Source organism: Globicephala melas, chromosome 2, assembly GCF_963455315.2.
Source record: "Globicephala melas chromosome 2, mGloMel1.2, whole genome shotgun sequence".
NCBI lineage: Eukaryota > Metazoa > Chordata > Mammalia > Artiodactyla > Delphinidae > Globicephala > Globicephala melas.
The window spans coordinates 177,851,925-177,870,331 of NC_083315.2; the positions used below are offsets into that span (position 1 = coordinate 177,851,925).

Below are 18,407 nucleotides of genomic sequence, written 5' to 3' on the forward strand. Positions count from 1 at the left end.
CAGGAAAGAATCAGGGGTTTTTGTAGCAGCGTCTGCAGGCAGCTCTGCATCTGGGCCCACGTTCACATCTTCTGTGTAAACACCGAGAGCCTTCCCTGACACATGCCCCCGGCTGACCACCTCAGCATGCCGACCACAGGCCCCAGTGCGGGCGTCAGACTGCCCCCCCCCCGTCTCAGCCTCCGCCTCTTGTTGTCAGAGCTGCTCCAGGCCCTGCTCAAGCCCCGTGCACCCAGCTTTCACAGGGATGTCCTGCACCCCCACCTTCAGCAGGAGTTCACCTAAGTATTTAAGTGAAGGGGTCCAGAGATAAGAAAGGATGCTACAAACAAACAAACAGATGGAACCAGCTGGGACCAAGATGGCAATGAGTGTGACCTCCAACCGACCCAACCGAGTGACCCAACCGAGTCTCATCACATGTTGAATTTACTATATCAGCATATTAAGTGACACACCCACCGGCGGCCATGACTGGACATGAAGGACCAGAAACAGGTAAAAGGAGGTGGTACCTCAGCCCCTTGGAGGAAGCCCCGCCCCTTCCCCAGAAGGCCTCTTCATCCCATCACTAGCCTCCGTCCTCCTCCCTTTGTCTTTATTCTTTTTTTTTTTTTTTTTTTTTTTGCAGTACGCGGTCCTCTCAGTGTTGTGGCCTCTTCCGTTGCGGAGCACAGGCTCCAGACGCGCAGGCTCAGCGGCCATGGCTCACGGGCCCAACCGCTCCACGGCATGTGGGATCTTCCTGGATCGGGGCACGAATCCATGTGCCCTGCATTGGCAGGCGGACTCTCAACCACTGCGCCACCAGGGAAGCCCTCTTTGTCTTTATTCTTTAAAATTAAACCTCTCTCTCCAGGAGGGCGAGAAGGCGATCTGTGAACTCAGTTCCCGCTTCTCCACTCTTTGGCCACTGAATGGAGCCTGTGCTGTGTTGGTCTCGGCTTTGGTTCTGTTATTTGCCTACTTGAACCCACGTGGGAAAAGGAAACCTCCCCCACTGAGGCAGAGCGCCTCGCAGGCTGGGGCCCGAGCAGGGTCCACATGACTTCACCTGGTATCAGTCTGTAAGGGGACGGTGGTCTCTGCCCGCAGGGTGGGGGAGGGAACACCTACAGCCACAGCACCGGCTCCGTGGACGGCACGGCGCCTCGTGGGCCTGGACCGTGTGCTCTCGTCCCCCCACGCCTGACACCCCTGACAGTCGTGACGTGGTGACACTGGCTGCTGGGCCTCCAGTCAGGAGGGACCAGAGGCAGCACCTGGTGCCAGGTGAGACGTGCCTTTTCACGGGCAGGGGACATAGGAGATATTAGGACTTTGTGTCTAGAAAACAGACCAAATGGCTAGAAGGTGATCTGAGCTGTGGACTTGAAACCCATGTGCGCGGTGAGGGCTCCCACTGGACACTGGCTCGGGAACTTCCGCACAGGCGAGACCACACCCATGCTTCCTGCCCGACCCCTTCAGGCCTCCCTGTGGGCACAGCTGGACCTGAGCCCCTCAGGCTCCCCGACCCAGAGTCTGGAGGGCTGATGCTGGCAGGGCCTGGGGACGTGAGGGGTCCCTCCACCAACGCTGCTTGGCCCCTCCTGCCCAGTGAACAGGGGAGGGAAGCCCCGTGGAGTCTGAGGCCCAGCACAGGCGAAGCTCGCACCACCCCCCGGACCCCCAGTCCCACCCTGCTTCCTCAGGCCCACCGCCTGCCCCTCCTGGTGCCCGCGTCCCACTGACCCACATTCCCGGTGTGGACGTCCACTTGCACGAGCCGCTCCATGTCCTGTTCCCACATGGGACACCCCCATCCCTGCTTCTCCCTAATGATGGCCCGGACCCCGAATGTTCTGGGCAGGAAGAGGGCCGAGGAGGATGCTGGCCTGTCCCGCCTGCCTCCAGGGGGCCCAGACACAGGGCTCGTGGGCTGCTGGGCCTTAAGGTCTGGATGCTCCCAGGTGTGGAATGAACCTGCCACTTCCCACTGGAGGTGCTCCTTCCGAGATTCGGGAAACGGGGGGACCCACCAAACGGAGCCCGTCCCCAGGCTCTGCTGCAAGTCTGCTTGGATTTGCTCTCCCGATCCTGAAGACAGACCTGTGGGAAACAGGGCCTGCGATTCCCATACTGACGGTGTTCTGTGGAATTTCCACTAGACCCCTTTCTACCCTGTTCTGAGCAAATCACTAGTCAATCTATGCTACCATCACCCCATGAGCAGACCGGGAAGCTGAGGCTCCGAGAAGCCAAGTAATCCAGCCGGAAGCACAGCTGTGGGACCATGGAGTGGGGTCTGCACCAGCCGCCCGCCCAGGGGGACTGCCCACTCCTCGCAGCTTCCACGCCTGTTCCCTTCACCCCCTCCCCGGGCCAGCTCACAGAGCCTCCTCTTGGGGGGATTCACTTACCTTCTTCTAACAGGATCCGTCTCACTATCCTGTTCTGGGATCACCCGGAAGGCTTGTCACTGAAGCAGGATCAGCCTCACATCACCAGGGCAGCTTTCCTGGATCACACGCACCACCTGCACGTCCACTCTCAGCTCAGACCCAGAAAGGCCCCCTCGGCCCCGAGCCCCATGGCTCTGCCTGGGCTCCCACCCCCTCCTGCCTGGTCTGTCCCTCTCATGTCCCCTGCAGCGTCACCAGGAGCTCCCACCTGCCCCAGACAGGCTGTCTGCTCTGTCCTGGGGAAGCCTCCGTGGTGTCAGGTGGAAGACACAAGAGGTACCCGTGGGGCCTCCCTCATGCAGCACAGTGGCCAGCACCTGCCTACTGACCTCATCACTCTAGATGGACAGGGGTTCAGGGGGCCCGTGGCATCTCCCGGTTCTCATTTCATCCCAGCACTGCCCACAGGGAAGTTGCTAAGCAACTCTGTGCCGGCTGTACAGAAAGGACGCTCATACACACCTCCCCCTCCCAGAACACGGGGCTCTCGTGGTCAGGCCCCTCGTAGGGTACGGAGCTCACCTGGGCAGGAACCCAGCAGCCCACGGGGCTCTCGTGGTCCGGCCCCTCCCAGGATACGGAGCCCCCCTGGGCAGGTACCCTGGCAGGGCTGGACACACAGGAACCGTGCACATAGCCCTCATTGCAGAGCACCCCTAGCCCACCTGTCGGTCAGAGCTGACACAGAGCACCTCAGAGCAGGACCTGAACTAACAAACAGCAGCTCCGGGACACGTCTGTGACCCTGGGCTTCACTCTGTGTGGTCTCCTTCCGCCTGGTCTTCCAGAGGCTTCCACTGCAGCCGGGGCACCAGGCCTCTGTCTCCACCCACCACCCCTCCTCTCCCTGACTCCTGGGTTCCTCTCATTAGGAGAGGGTCTTCTTGAAGTTGTCTCCCACTCACGGGCCAGATAAAATGATTAGAAAACAAGCCAGAGCTGCAGCCCCTTGTCTATCCTGACTCAGGAGCCCACACCTGTTCCTTGGACCTGGCCAGTTCAGCAAGGTCCATTTTCTGCAACTGTGAGCCCCTGAGGGGTGATGATTGGCTGACCTGGGCAGCCTTACCGTGCCGGCCAGCCCTCCCCAGGTGTGCCTGGGTTGAGGTCAATATAAACACCGCTCCAGGCAGCAAGGGCCCCTGTAGCTGTGCCTGACGCCATATTCTCTGCCCCGTCAGCAGTGTCGGGGCTGGGCTGGTGGGTGGGAGTGAGGGGCCACGGCTTTGTGGGTGGCCTGGTGTGAGTGGGCTCTGCTGGACTTTCTGCAGGAGTTGCCAAGCTGCTACCTGCTAAAGAAGAGGATGTGTCACGCATAACTGCCACTGGAATTTCTCCCTGGGCAGAGGTGAGGAAGGAGAAAAGCAGTGGGGGCCTGGACAGGAGGGGTATCTCAGGCAGGGAAATGGAAAGCTTCCAGAAGAGCGCCCGGGGCCAGGACAATCCTGCTGGCCTGCAGGCACCAAGTCGGCCAGCGTGCTGTCGCTGGTGTGGCTCCACGGCCCTTCCTGTAGGCTTTCAAGTCCTTGTACATATTCAGGTGTTTTACCTGGGAAGGGTGGGAACAGTTCAGCAGCAGCTGGCCTGGGGCTCAGCTCACGTTTACTCACAGACGCCTCGGCACGGTCCCCCAGGCTTGCAATGAGGACACTCCTTGCGGGGGGGCTGCTGGCTGCATGCGAGACGATTCCCCACCTCTGACCAACTTCAGAATTGTCTACCACTGGAGCAAGTGCCCTGATAGGGTTTTCATCTGTATAACTGGTGGGTTCTGTTTTTTTTTTCTTTTTTGGTTCAAGGTAGGTTTTATTCCTCTTTTTTGTACTTATAGATATAAGCATGGAAATAATTCATTCATATAAATACATGTATGTGAAGGGAATAACTTTTTTCCGTTTTTTAAAAAATTTTACTTTTCATTTTATTTTATTTATTTTTTATACAGCAGGTTCTTATTGGTTATCTATTTTATACATATAAATGTATACATGTCAGTCCCAATCTCCCAACTCCTCCCACCCCCCCCCCCACGGCTTTCCCCTCTTGGTGTCCATACATTTGTTCTCTACATCTGTGTCTCTATTTCTGCCCTTCAAACCGGTTCATCTGTACCATTTCTCTAGGTTCCACATACATGCGTTAATATACAATATTTGTTTTTCTAACTTACTTCACTCTGTATGACAGTCTCTAGATCCATCGACGTCTCTACAAATGACCCAATTTCATTCCTTCTTATGGCTAATAGTCCGTTGTATATATGGACCACATCTTTATCCATTCGTCTGTCTGTGGGCATTTAGGTTGCTTCCATGACCTGGCTATTGTAAATAGTGCTGCAATGAACATTGTGGTGAATGTGTCTTTTTGATTTATGGTTTTCTCTGGGTATATGCCCAGTAGTGGGTTGCTGGGTCATATGGTAATTCTATTTTTAGTTTTTTAAGGAACCTCCATACTGTTCTCCATAGTGACTGTATCAATTACATTCCCACCAATCGTGGAAGAGGGTTCCTTTTCTCCACACCCTCTCCAGCATTTGTTGTTTGTAGATTTTCTGATGATGCCCATTCTAACAGGTGTGAGGCGATACCTCATTGTAGTTTTGATTTGCATTTCTCTAATAATTAGTGATGTTGAGCAGCTTTTCATGTGCTCCTTGGCCATCTCTACGTCTTCTTTGGAGAAATGTCTATTTAGATCTTCTGCCCATTTTTGTATTGGGTTGTTTGTTTTTTTAATATTGAGCTGCATGAGCTGTTTATATATATTGGAGATTAATCCTTTGTCCATTGATTCATTTGCAAATATATTCTCCCATTCTGAGGGTTGTCTTTTTGTCTTGTTTGTAGTTTCCATTGCTTTGCAAAAGCTTTTACATTTCATTAGGTCCCATTTGTTTAGTTTTCTTTTTTATGGCATTACTCTAGGAGGTGGACCAAAAAAGATCTTGCTGTGATTTATGTTAGAGTATTCTTCCTATGTTTTCCTCTAAGAGTTTTATACTGTCCGGTCTTACATTAAGGTCTCTAATCCATTTTGAATTTATTTTTGTGTATGGTGTTAGGGGGTGTTCTAATTTCATTCTTTTACATGTAGCTGTCCATTTTTCCCAGCACCACTGATTGAAGACACTGTCTTTTCTCCATTGTATAGTCTTGCCTACTTTGTCATAGATTAGTTGACCATAGGTGTATAGGTTTATCTCTGGGCTTTCTTTCTTTCTTTTTTTTTTTTTCCTTTTACACCTTTATTGGAGTATAATTGCTTTACAATGGAGTGTTAGTTTCTGCTGTATAACAAAGTGAATCAATTATACATATGCATATATCACCATATCCCCTCCCTCTTGCATCTCCCTCCCACCCTCCATATCCCACCCCTTTAGGTGGTCGCAAAGCACCGAGCTGATCTCCCTGTGCTATGTGGCTGCTTCCCAGTAGCTATCGATGTTACATTTGGTAACGTATATATGTCCATGGCACTCTCTCACTTCGTCCCAGCTTACCCTTCCCCCTCCCCGTGTCCTCAAGTCCTTTCTCTACGTCTGTGTCCTTAATCCTGTCCTGCCCCTAGGTTCTTCATAAACTTTTTTTCTTTAGATTCCATATATCTCTGTTAGCACACGGTATTTATTTTTCTCTTTCTGACTTACTTCACTGTGTAGGACAGACTCTAAGTCCATCCCCCTCACTACAAATAACTCAGTTTTGTTTCTTTTTATGGCTGAGTAATATTCCATTGTATATATGTGTCAGATATTCTTTATCCATTCATCTGTCGATGGACACTTAGGTTGCTTCCATGTCCTGGCTATTGTAAGTAGAACTGCAATGAACATTGTTGTATATAACTCTTTTTGAATTATGGTTTTCTCAGGGCAAATGCCCAGTAGTTGGATTGCTGGGTCGTATGGTATTTCTATTTTTAGTTTTTTAAGGAACTCTATACTGTTATCCCTAGTGGCTATACCAATTTACATTCCCAGCAACAGTGCAAGAGCATTCCCTTTTCTCCAGTAAATGCCTCTCCAGCATTTATTGTTTGTAGATGTTTTGATGATTGCCATTCTGACTGCTGGGAGGTGATACCTCACTGTAGTTTTGATTTGCATTTCTCTAATGATTAGTGATGTTCAGCATCCTTTCATGTGTTTGTTGGCAGTCTGTATATCTTCTTTGGAGAAATGTCTATTTAGGTCTTCTGCCCATTTTTGGATTGTGTTGTTTGTTTTTGTGATATTGAGCTACACGAGCTGCTTGTAAATTTTGGAGATTAATCTTTTGTCATTTGCTTCATTTGAAAACATTTTCTCCCATTCTGAGGGTTGTCGTTTGGTCTTGTTTATGTTTTCCTTTGCTGTGCAAAAGCTTTGAAGTTTCATTAGGTCCCATTTGTTTATTTTTGTTTTTATTTCCACTTCTCTAGGAGGTGGGTCAAAAAGGATCTTGCTGTGATTTATGTCATAGAGTGTTCTGCCTATCTTTTCCTCTAATAATTTTATAGTGTCTGGTCTATCATTTAGATCTCTGATCCATTTTGAGTTTATTTTTGTGTATGGTGTTATGGAGTGTTCTAATTTCATTCTTTTACGTGTAGTTGTCCAGTTTTCCCAGCACCACTTACTGAAGAGACTGTCTTTTCTTCATTGTATATCTTTGCCTCCTTTGTCATAGATGAGTTAGCCATAGGTACGTAGGTTTATCTCTGGGCTTTCTATCTTGTTCAATTGATCTATATTTCTGTTTTTGTGCCAGTACCATATAGTCTTGATTAATGTAGCTTTGTAGTATAGTCTGAAGTCAGGAAGTCTGATTCCTCCAGCTCTTTTAATTTCCCTCAAGACTGCTTTGGCTATTCGGGGTCTTTTGTGTCTCCATACAAATTTTAAGATTTTTTTGTTCTAGTTCTGTAGAAAATGCCAGTGGTATTTGATAGGGATTGCATTGAATCTGTAGCTTGCTTTGGGTACTATAGTCATTTTCACAATATTGATTCTTCTAATCCAAGAACACGGTTTATACCTCCATATGTTTATATCATCTTTGATTTCTTTCAGCAGTGTCTTATAGTTTTCTGAGTACAGGTCTTTTACCTCCTTATGTAGGTTCATTCCTCCGTATTTTATTCTTTTTGTTGCAATGGTGAATGAGATTGTTTCCTTAATTTCTCTTTCTGATCTTTCATTGTTAGTGTATAGGAATGCAAGAGATTTCTGTGCATTAATTTTGTATCCTGCAACTTTACCAAATTTATTGATTAGCTCTGGTAGTTTTCTGGTGGCATCTTTAGGATTCACTATGTGTAGTATCGTGTCATTTGCAAACAGTGACAATTTTACTTCTTCTTTTCCAATTTGTATTCCTTTTATTTCTTTTTCTTCTCTGATTACTGTGTCTAGGACTTCCAAAAACTATGTTGAGTAATAGTGGTGAGAGTGGACATCCTTGTCTTGTTCCTGATCTTAGAGGAAATGCTTTTAGTTTTTCACTATTGAGAATGATGTTTGCTGTGGGTTTGTCATATACTGCCTTTATTATGTTGAGGTAGATTCCCTCTATGCCCACTTTTTGGAGACTTTTAATCATAAATTGGTGTTGAATTTTGTCGAAAGCTTTTCCTGCATCTATTGGGATGATCATATTTTTATTCTACAATTTGTTAATATGGTGTATCACATTGATTGATTTGTGTATATTGAAGAATTCTTGCATCCCTGGGATAAACCCCACCTGATCATGGTGCATGATCCTTTTAATGTGTTGTTTAATTCTGTTTCCTAGTATTTTGTTGAGGATTTTTACATCTATATTAATCAGTGATATTGGTCTCTAATTTTCTTTTTCTGTAGTATCTTTGTCTGGTTTTGGTATCAGGGTGATTGTGGCCTCATATAATGAGTTTGGGAGTGTTCCTTCCCCTGAAAAGTTCTGAAGAGTTTGAGAAGATTGGGTGTTAGCTCTTGTCTAAATGTTTGATAGAATTCACCTCTGATGCCATCTAGTTCTGGACTTTTGTTTGTTGGAAGATTTTTAATCACACTTTCAATTTCATTACTTGTGATAGGTCTGTTCATATTTTCTATTTCTTCCCGGTTCAGTCTTGGAAGGTTATACCTTTCTAAGAATTTGTCCATTTCTTCCAGGTTGTCCATTTTATTGGCATAGAGTTGCTTGTAGAGGTCTCTTAGGATGCTTTGTATTTCTGTGGTGTCTGTTACAACTTCTCCTTTTTCATTTCTAATTTTATTGATTTGAGTCCTCTCCCTCTTTTACTTGAGTCTGGCTAAAGGTTTATCATTTTTGTTTATCTTCTCAAAGAACCAGCTTTTAGTTTTATTGATCTTTGCTATTGTTTTTATTTCATTTATTTCTGCTCTGATCTTTATGATTTCTTTCCTTCTATTAACTTTGGGTTTTGTTCTTCATTCTCTAGTTCCTTTAGGTGTAGGGTTAGATTGTTTATTTGAGATTTTTCTGGTTTCTTAAGGTAGGCTTTTATTGCTATAAACTTCCCTCTTAGAACTGTTTTTGCTGCATCCCATAGGTTTTGGATCATCGTGTTTTTGTTGTCATTTGTCTCTAGGTATTTTTTGATTTCCTCTTTGATTTCCTCAGTGATCTCTTGGTTATTTAGAAACGTATTGTTTCGCCTCCATGTGTTTGTTTTTTATGTTATTTTCCCTGTAATTGATTTCTAATCTCATAGCATTGTGGTCGGAACAGCTGCTTGATATGATTTCAGTTTTCTTAAATTTACTGAGGCTTTATTTGTGACCCAAGATGTGATCTATCCCGGAGAATGTTCCGTGTGCCATTGAGAAGAACTTGTAGTCTGCTGTTTTTGGATGGAATGTCCTATAAATATCCATTAAATCTATCTGGTCTATTGTGTCATTTAAAGCTTGTGTTTCCTTATTAATTTTCTGTCTGGATGATCTCCATTGGTGTAAGTGAGGTGTTAAAGTCCCTTGCTATTATTGTGTTACTGTTGATTTCCTCTTTATAGCTGTTAGCAGTTGCCTTATATATTGAGGTGTTCCTGTGTTGGGTACATATATATTTATAATTGTTATATCTTGGATTGATCCCTTGATCATTATGTAGTGTCCTTCCTTGTCTCTTGTAACATTCTTTATTTTAAAATCTATTTTATCTGATATGAGTATTGCTACTCCAGCTTTCTTTTGATTTTCATTTGCATGGAATATATTTTTCCATCCCCTCACTTTCAGTCTGTATGTGTCCCTAGGTCTGAAATGGGTCTCTTGTAGACAGCATATATATGGATCTTGTTTTTGTATCCATTCAGTGAGCCTGTGTCATTTGGTTGGAGCATTTAATCCATTCACGTTTAAGGTAATTATCAATATGTATGTTCCTATTATTATTTTCTTAATTGTTATGGGTTTGTCTTAGTGGGTCCTTTTCTTCTCTTGTGTTTCCCACTTAGAGAAGTTCCTTTAGCATTTGTTGTAGAGCTGGTTTCGTGGTGCTGAATTCTCTTAGCTTTTGCTTGTCTGTAAAGCTTTTGATTTCTCCATCAAATCTGAATGAGATACTTGCTGGGTGGAGTACTCTTGGTGGTAGGTTCTTCCCTTTCATCACGTTAAATTTATCATGCCACTCCCTTCTGGCTTGTAGATTTTCTGCTGAGAAATCAGCTGTTAACCTTATGGGAGTTCCGTTGTATGTTGTCATTTTTCCCTTGTTGCTTTCAATAATTTTTCTTTGTCTTTAATTTTTTCAATTTGATTACTGTGTGTCTCGGCATTTTTCTCCTTTGGTTTATCCTGCCTGGGACTCTCTGCGCTTCGTGGACTTTGGTGGCTATTTCTTTTCCCATGCTAGGGAAGTTTTCAACTATAATCTCTTCAGATATTTTCTCGAGTCCTTTCTCTCTCTGTTCTCCATCTGGGACCCCTATAATGCGAATGTTGTTGCATTTAATGTTGTCCCAGAAGTCTCTTAGGTTGTCTTCATTTATTTTCATTCTTTTTCTTTATTCTGTTCCATGGCAGTGATTTCCACCTTTCTGTCGTCCAGGTCACTTATCCGTTCTTCTGTCACAGTTATTCTGCTACTGATTCCTTCTAGTGTATTTTTCATTTCAGTTATTGTATTGTTCATCTCTGTTTGTTTGTTCTTTAATTCTTCTAGGTGTTTGTTCCTTAATTCTTCTAGGTCTTTGTTAAGCATTTCTTGCATCTTCTCGATCTTTGCCTCCATTATTTTTCTAAGGTCTTGGATCATCTTCACTATCATTATTCTGAATTCTTTTACCGGAAGGTTACCTATCCCCACTTCATTTCGTTGTTTTTCTGAGGATTTATCTTGTTCCTTGATCTGGTATAAAGTCCTCTGCCTTTTCATTTTCTCTATCTTTCTGTGAATGTGGTTTTCCTTCCACAGACTGCAGAATTGTAGTTCTTCTTGCTTCTGCTGTCTGCTCTCCAGTGATTGAGTCTATCTGAGAGGCTTGTGCAAGCTTCCTTATGTGAGGGACTGGTGGTGGGTAGAGCTGGGTGTTGCTTTGGTGGGCAGAGCTTTAATCTGCTTGTCTGTGGATTAAATAAAATTTAATAAAAAGTTTAATCCGCTTGTCTGCTGAGGCATGGGGCTGGGTTCCCTCCCTGTTGGTTGTTTGGACTGAGGCGACCCAGCACTGGAGCCTACCTTGCTCTTGGTGAGGCTAATGGTGGACTCTGGGAGAGTTCACGCCAAGGAGTATTTCCCAGAACTTCTGCTGTCAGTGTCATTGTCCCCATGGTGAGCCGCAGCCACACCCCACCTCTGCAGGAGACCCTCTAAAACTAGCAGCTAGGTATGATCATTCACCTATGGGGTGACTGCTCCTTCCCCTGGGTCCTGATGTGCACACTACTTTGTGTGTGTCCTCCAAGAGGGGAGTCTCTGTTGAGACTCTGAGTCTCTGAGTGCAGTTGAGACTCTGAGTGGAGTCGCACAGACTCTGGGTCCTGTGAAGCTTCGATGTTTTGTGGTTCTAGAAATCCTATAGGAGACGGTCCACAGCAGGTGAAGCTAATGCTGTCATAGAGGTGGTGAAACCAAAGATCTGCAGTTCCGACTAGAGATGCTGATGTACAAACAGGACAAAATCATCTCATGTGAATGTAGTTCAGGCATGTTTAAAATGAATGCAGTCATGTTAATGCCTAACATCTTCTATCTTGTGCCTCTCCTCAAGGACCCCCTCCTCAATTCCTGAGGCTCCTGTAAGTCATGTACAGGGGAATGGAGAGTGGGCTCTGTCCAGTCTGAGCCCTGAGTTACCCTGTGTGTATCTTAGGATACTTTGTATTTCTATGGTGGCTCTTGTAACATCATCTCTTTCAGTTCTGATTTATTTGGGCCCTCTCTTTTAAAAAAAGTACTACTGTTGTCTTTTATTCTTTACAGAAGTTTAATAAGTGTTTGATCTACTACCCTTACTCTATGTATACTTTTTGCCGTGAGATTTTTACTTTTGTTTGTTTTCTTGTTACTGTCAATAATTAGTGAGAATTCTTTTAAGCTACCTTCAACATTGCTTATAAAGCTGCTTTATTAGTGATGACAGAGCTTTAATGGAAGTCGTGTTCTGGTTGTAAACTAGAATGCAATGTGCCAGCAAAAAGCCCCTTAAGTGTGTGTCTCATTACTTCTCGTTCTTTTTTTTCCCTTTTTTTCTCTCTTTTTTTTCTTGTTCTTTTTTTAATGTTTATTTTTTATCAGAGCAAATTTGATTAAAATGTTTTGTTTGTTCTAGGTGTGTAAGATGTGGTTCTTTTACACATATACATGTATCTATACTTCTTCAGATCGTTTTCTCATGTAGCTTGTGACACAGTGTTGAGTAGTCTTCTCTTGGTATTCCGTAGGTCTTTGGTGATTATATATTTCACATGTGTTTCTATATCTATGTTAACCCCAATATCCTAATGTATCCAGTCCTCACACCTTTCCATTTGGTGAACCATAACTTTGTTTAATGAATCTGTGATTGCCTTTCTCTGTGGAAATATCTTCATTGGTATCAATTTTTAGCTAACACCTATAAGTGATATTATAGGATATGTGTCTTTTGCTGTCTGACTTAGTACAATTTGCCTGATTACCTCTAGAATCATCTACGGTGCTGCAAATGGCATTGTTTCATTTTTTTCCCTAGATAATATTCCATCTGTACATGTACCAGTTCTTCTTTGTCCACTCACCTCTTGATGGACTTTTTGGTTGCCTCCATGTCTTGGCTATTGTAATACTGCTGCACTGCACATTTGCCTGCTTGTGTCTTTCCAATTCTGTCTTCTTATGTTATAGACCCAGGAGTGGGCATCCTGTATCATATGGTATCTCAGGGTTTACCGTTTAAATGCACCACGATTCTGTGCTCATTAGTGGCTCTTTCCAGGTTACATCCCACTTAAAGTTGAGGGTATGCATTTCTCCACAACACCTTCAGCATTTATTTATTTATTTATTTTTAACATCTTTATTGAAGTATAATTGCTTTACAATGGTGTGCTAGCTTGTGCTTTACAACAAAATGAGTCAGTTATACATATACATATGTTCCCATATCACTTCGCTCTTGCGTCTCCCTCCCTCCCATCCTCCCTCCCCTCCAGGCGGTCACAAAGCACCGAGCTGATCTCCCTGTGCCATGCTGCTGCTTCCCACTAGCTATCTACCTTACGTTTGGTAGTGTATATATGTCCATGCCTCTCTCTCCCTTTGTCACAGCTTACCCTTCCCCCTCCCCATATCCTCAAGTCCGTTCTCTAGTAGGTCTCTGTCTTTATTCCTGTTTTACCCCTAGGTTCTTCATGACATTTTTTTTTCTTAAATTCCAGGTATATGTGTTAGCATACGGTATTTGTCTCTCTCTTTCTGACTTACTTCACTGTGTATGACAGACTCTAGGTCTATCCACCTCATTACAAATAGCTCAATTTCGTTTCTTTTTATGGCTTCAGCATTTATTGTTTGTAGTTTTCTTGCTGATGGATATTCTGACTGGTGTGAGCTGATACCTCTTTGTGGTTGAATTTGCATATGACTCATAATCCTTTGAAATTGAGCTTTAAGGCATGTCCTTTTTATTTTTCAAACTGTGATTACAGCTTAGCTCTTCAAAGTGTTTTCTAAAGTATGTGTTACATTTTGAAATTTATTGGCCATTACCTCCCTCAAAACATTTTGAGGGCAGGTTTCATTTACAGCCCTGCAGTACTTGTTCACATGAAGTGACCATTAGCACAGGCTTTAAAGCTGCTTTTGCAGGTAACGGCCAGATTGCGGCAGCCTTTCTTTGTTCCTCATGCTGGTACTAGGGAAACAGAGCTTCCAGCCAGTGGTCTTCCTCGGTTATAAATTAGAGTGGAATGTGCCCGGATAAACCCCCAAAGGCTGATGTCTCCTTACTTTTGTTTGTTTTTTTAATTTAATTTATATTTTTATCGGAGTAATATTCCATTGTGTATATGGACCACTTCTTGGTGCATTGCTCTGTTGAGGGACATTTTCATTGCTTCCAAGTGTTGGCTATATTAAATATTGCTGGAGTGCAAGATTGCCAGCCTGTGACTTTTTGATTCTCATTTTCTCAGGTGATAGGCCCAGCAGTGGGTGTGACTGATTGACTAGTAGCTCAATGTTTACCTTTTCAAAGCACCTCCATTGTGTCTTCATTAGTGGCTCTTACCATGTCTCCCTTAGAACCGAGGGTACGAACTTCTCCACAATCCCTTCAGCATTTATAGTTTGCAGCATTTTTGCTAATGGCCAATCTGACTGCTGTGACCTGATAGGTTTTTGTAATTTGGGTTTGCATGACTTTAAAACTTCCTAAAATTCATCATTTTCCACGCCTTTTTCCTTTCTGTTAAAAATCAAGTGTGAGTACAATATATCTCTTGAAGCTGTCTTCTTGGAAGGTTGCCCTCTTTTGAATTTTTGGTGGATATTCGACCCCAGGATTTTTTTGGAGGGCAGATGTCATTACAGAACTGCAGGTTTGGTGAATATTTAGTGACCATTAGCACTGGGTTTAAAGCTGCTGTTGTGGGAAATGGCCACAAGGAGGCAGCATTTGTCCTTTCCCAAATCTGAGTACTAGGGCAGCAGAGCCTTTCTGGAAGTCGTGGTCCTAGGTTTTAAGTTAGAATGGAATGTGCCAGGAGGAATGCCCATAAGTTTATGTCTTATTACATCATGGTTTTTAAAATTTATTTAATCGGGGTAATGATTAGATATTGTTTGTCCAGATGTACACAATCTGGTTCATTTGTACAATATATATGTCTATTCATGTTCAGATCCTCTTCCCATGTAAAATATTACAGTGTTCCGTAGACCTCCCTTGCTATATGGTCCGTCTTTTTGATACATGTTTATTATATGTATTTGTATACGTATGGTAACGTTAATCTTAATTTATCCATTCTGCCCACCTTTCCTTTTAGATAAGCATACTTAATTTCTAAGTCTGTGAGTGTCTTTCTCTGTGGAAATATGTTCATTTGTGTTAGTTATTAGATAACGCCTATAAGTGATATCATAGGATATAGGTCTTTTGCTTTCTGACTTACCTCATATTCTGTGATTATCTCCAAGCTCATCTATGGCACCTCAAATAGCAGTGTTTCATTGTTTTCCATGGCTAATATTCTATTGTGAACGTGGACCACTTCTTCTTCATCCATACATCTGTTGATGGACATTTTGGTGGCTTCACTGTCTTGGCTATTGTGAATAAGGCTGCAGTGCAGCTTTTGCAGCCCGCGTCTTCTCGATTCTGGTCTTCTCAGGTGAGAGGCCCAGTGGTGTGACTGCTGCATCGAACGGTATCTCAACTTTTACTTTTAATCGTAGCTCCTTTCTGTTCTCATTATTGGCTCTTACCACGTTACATCTCACCAGCAGCTAGAGGGTACACAGTTCTCTAAAACCCCTTCAGAATTTATTGTTTGTAGACCTTTTGCTGATGGTCAGTCGACTGGTGTGAGTTGAAACCTTTTTGTACATTAGATTTGCATGAGTCTAATAATTCCTGAGGTTGAGCTTTCACCCATTTTCCTTTTTTTAAACAAGAGAGTGAGTCAAACTTACCTCTTCATACTATCGTCTTGAAAAATTTGTCAGTTTTGAATTTTATTGTCCATTCCCTACCTCAGCACAGTTGTTTAGGGCAGGTGTCCTTTGCAGCCCTGAGTCCTTGTGAATGTTAAGAGAACATTAGCTGTGGGCTTAACGCCGCTCTTGCGGAAAACGGCCACAAGGCAGCAGAATTTCTACATTTCCAACTCTGGGTTTTTGGGCAGCAGAGCCTTCCTGGAAATCGTGTTAGTAGGCTGCAAATTAGAGTGGAATGTGCCAGAGCACATCCCCAAGAGCTTATATCTCCTTACTTCTTGTTTGTTTTATAAATTTAATTTTTATTAATTATCAGAGCAAACTTGATAAAAATATTTTGTTTCTCCTAGGTGTACAGAATCTGGTTCATTATATCAATGTATCTGTCATTTATCTTTGCATTCTTTACCGTGTAGGTTATTACAGAGTGTTGCCTAGACCTCTCTTGGTATTCCATAGGTATTTTGTGATTATATATTTCATGTGTATTAGTACATGTCTGTTAACCCTCATATCCTAATTCACACATTCCTTACACTTTTCCATTTGGTTAAACATAATTTTTTTTTCTTAATCCATGCTTTTCCTTCTCTTGGAAATAAGTTCATGAGTATCAACTTTTAGGTAACACCTAGAAGTGATGTCATAGGATATCTGTCTTTCACTTTCTTTCTTTAATTTGAGTGATTATCTCTAGGTCCTTATATGGTGGTACAAACGGCACTGTTTCATTGTTTTCCATGGCTAATATTCCATTGTTTACATGGACCACTTCCTCTTTGTGCATTTTTCTGTTGATGGACATTTTGGTTTCTTCCAAGTCTTGGCTATGTTAAATATTCGTGCAGTGCAGGATTGCCAGCCTGTGTCTTTTCCATTCTGCTCTGCTCAGGTGATAGGCACATCAAAGGACCTACCAGATCACATGGTAGCTCAATTTTTACCCTTAAACGCACCTCCATTATGTTCTCACTACTGGCTGTTACCAGTTTACATCCCCCCAGCAGCTGGAGGGTACACAGTTCTCTGAAACCCCTTCAGCATTTATTTTTTGTAGACTTTTTGCTGAAGAACATTCTGACGGCTGTGAGGTGAACATTTCTGTAATTGGATTTGCATGGCTTTACTCATTGCTGATGTTGCGCATTTTTCAATTTCCTTTTATTTTAAAGAGAATAAAAGAAAAGACAAAATGTGCGTAAAATATGCCTCTTGACATTGTCTTCTTGAAATGTTGACGTCTTTTGAATTTTCTGGTCGATTACGACCCCAGGACATTTTTGAGGCCCGGTGTCCTTTACAGTGCTGCACATATTTTGAATATTAAGTGACCATTACCTCTTGGTTTAAAGCTGCTGTTGTGTGAAACAGCCACAAGGCGGCAGCATTTCTCCTTTGCCAAATCTGGTTACCAGGGCAACAGAGCCTTAATGGAAGTCCTGTTCTAGGTTGAAAATTAGAATGGGATGTGCCAGGAGAAATTCCTTTCAGTTTATGTCTCATTATTTCCTGTTCATATTTTTAATTTAATTTTTATTTTTTATCGCAGCAAATTTGATTACAATGTTTTTTTTTGTTCTAGGTGTGCAAGGTGTGGTTCTTTCACACACACACATATATCTATTCTTCTTCGGAACCTTTTCCCAGGTAGGTTATGACACAATGTTGAGTAGTCTTCTCTTGGTATTCCGTAGGTCTTTGGTGATTATATATTTCACATGTGTTTCTATATCTATGTTAACCCCAATATCGTAATGTATCCAATCCTCACACCTTTCGATTTGGGGAACCATAAGTTTGTTCAATGAATCTGTGATTGCCTTTCTCTGTGGAAATATCTTCATTGTTATCAATTTTCAGGTAACACCTATAAGTGATATACGTTAGGTGTCTTTCGCTTTCTCACTTACTACAAGTTGCATGGTTACCTCTAGACTCATCTATGGTGCTGCAAATGGCATTGTTTCATTTTTTTCCCGAGCTAATATTCCATCTCTACATGTAACAGTTCCTCTTTGTCCACTCATCTGTTGATGGACTTTTGGTTGCTTCCATGTCTTGGCTATTGTAATACTGCTGCAGTGCAGATTTGCCTGCCTGTGTCTTTCCAATTCTGTCTTCTTATGTTATAGGCCCAGGAGTGGGCCTGCTGGATCATATAGTAGCTCAATGTTTACCTTTTAAAGGCACCTCCACCCTGTTCCCATTAGTGACTCTTACCAGGTTACGTCCCACTTCAAATTACGGGTATGCATTTCTCCACAACCTCTTCAGCATTGAACGTTTGTAGTTTCTTTCCTGATGGTTATTCTGAATGGTGTGAGCTGATACCTCTGTGTGGTTGGATTTGCATGTGTCTCATAATCCTTTGAAATTGAGCTTTCAGGCATGTCCTTTTATTTTTCAAACGGTTATTACAGCTTAGTTCTTCAAATGGTTTTCTTGAAATATATGCCACATTTTGAAATACTTTGGCCTTTACCTCCCGCAAGACATGATGAAGGCAGGTGTCCTTTACAGCCCTGCAGGACTTGTTCATATGAAGTGACAATTAGCCTAAGTTTTAAAGCTGCTTTTTCAGGTAATGGCCAGAGGGTGGAGCAGTTCATAATTCTATGAAACGTAACTGAACACACAATATATATTTTTTCTTTTAAATTTCCATTGTTACTTTTTTAAAGTACAATTATAATTGAAGTTCTTTGTAACAAGTGAAATTTAAAAAATGAAAGGAAAAGATAATATTTTACCACTTGCCATCCTTTCCCATTTACTGAAGCGACCAGCATAATGTGTAGAGTTCTCATTTTATCCAGGTGTTCTCTAC

At 43.0% G+C, this 18,407-nt stretch overlaps 1 long non-coding RNA gene across 1 annotated transcript; it reads left to right on the plus strand.

Annotated features, from left to right (window-relative positions):
* The first annotated feature begins 365 nt into the window (after positions 1-365).
* LOC132596800 (uncharacterized) lies at positions 366-875 on the plus strand. Its single transcript, XR_009562806.1, has 2 exons — positions 366-498; positions 632-875. It is a non-coding gene; the product is annotated as an uncharacterized lncRNA (long non-coding RNA).
* The last annotated feature ends 17,532 nt before the right edge of the window (positions 876-18,407 follow it).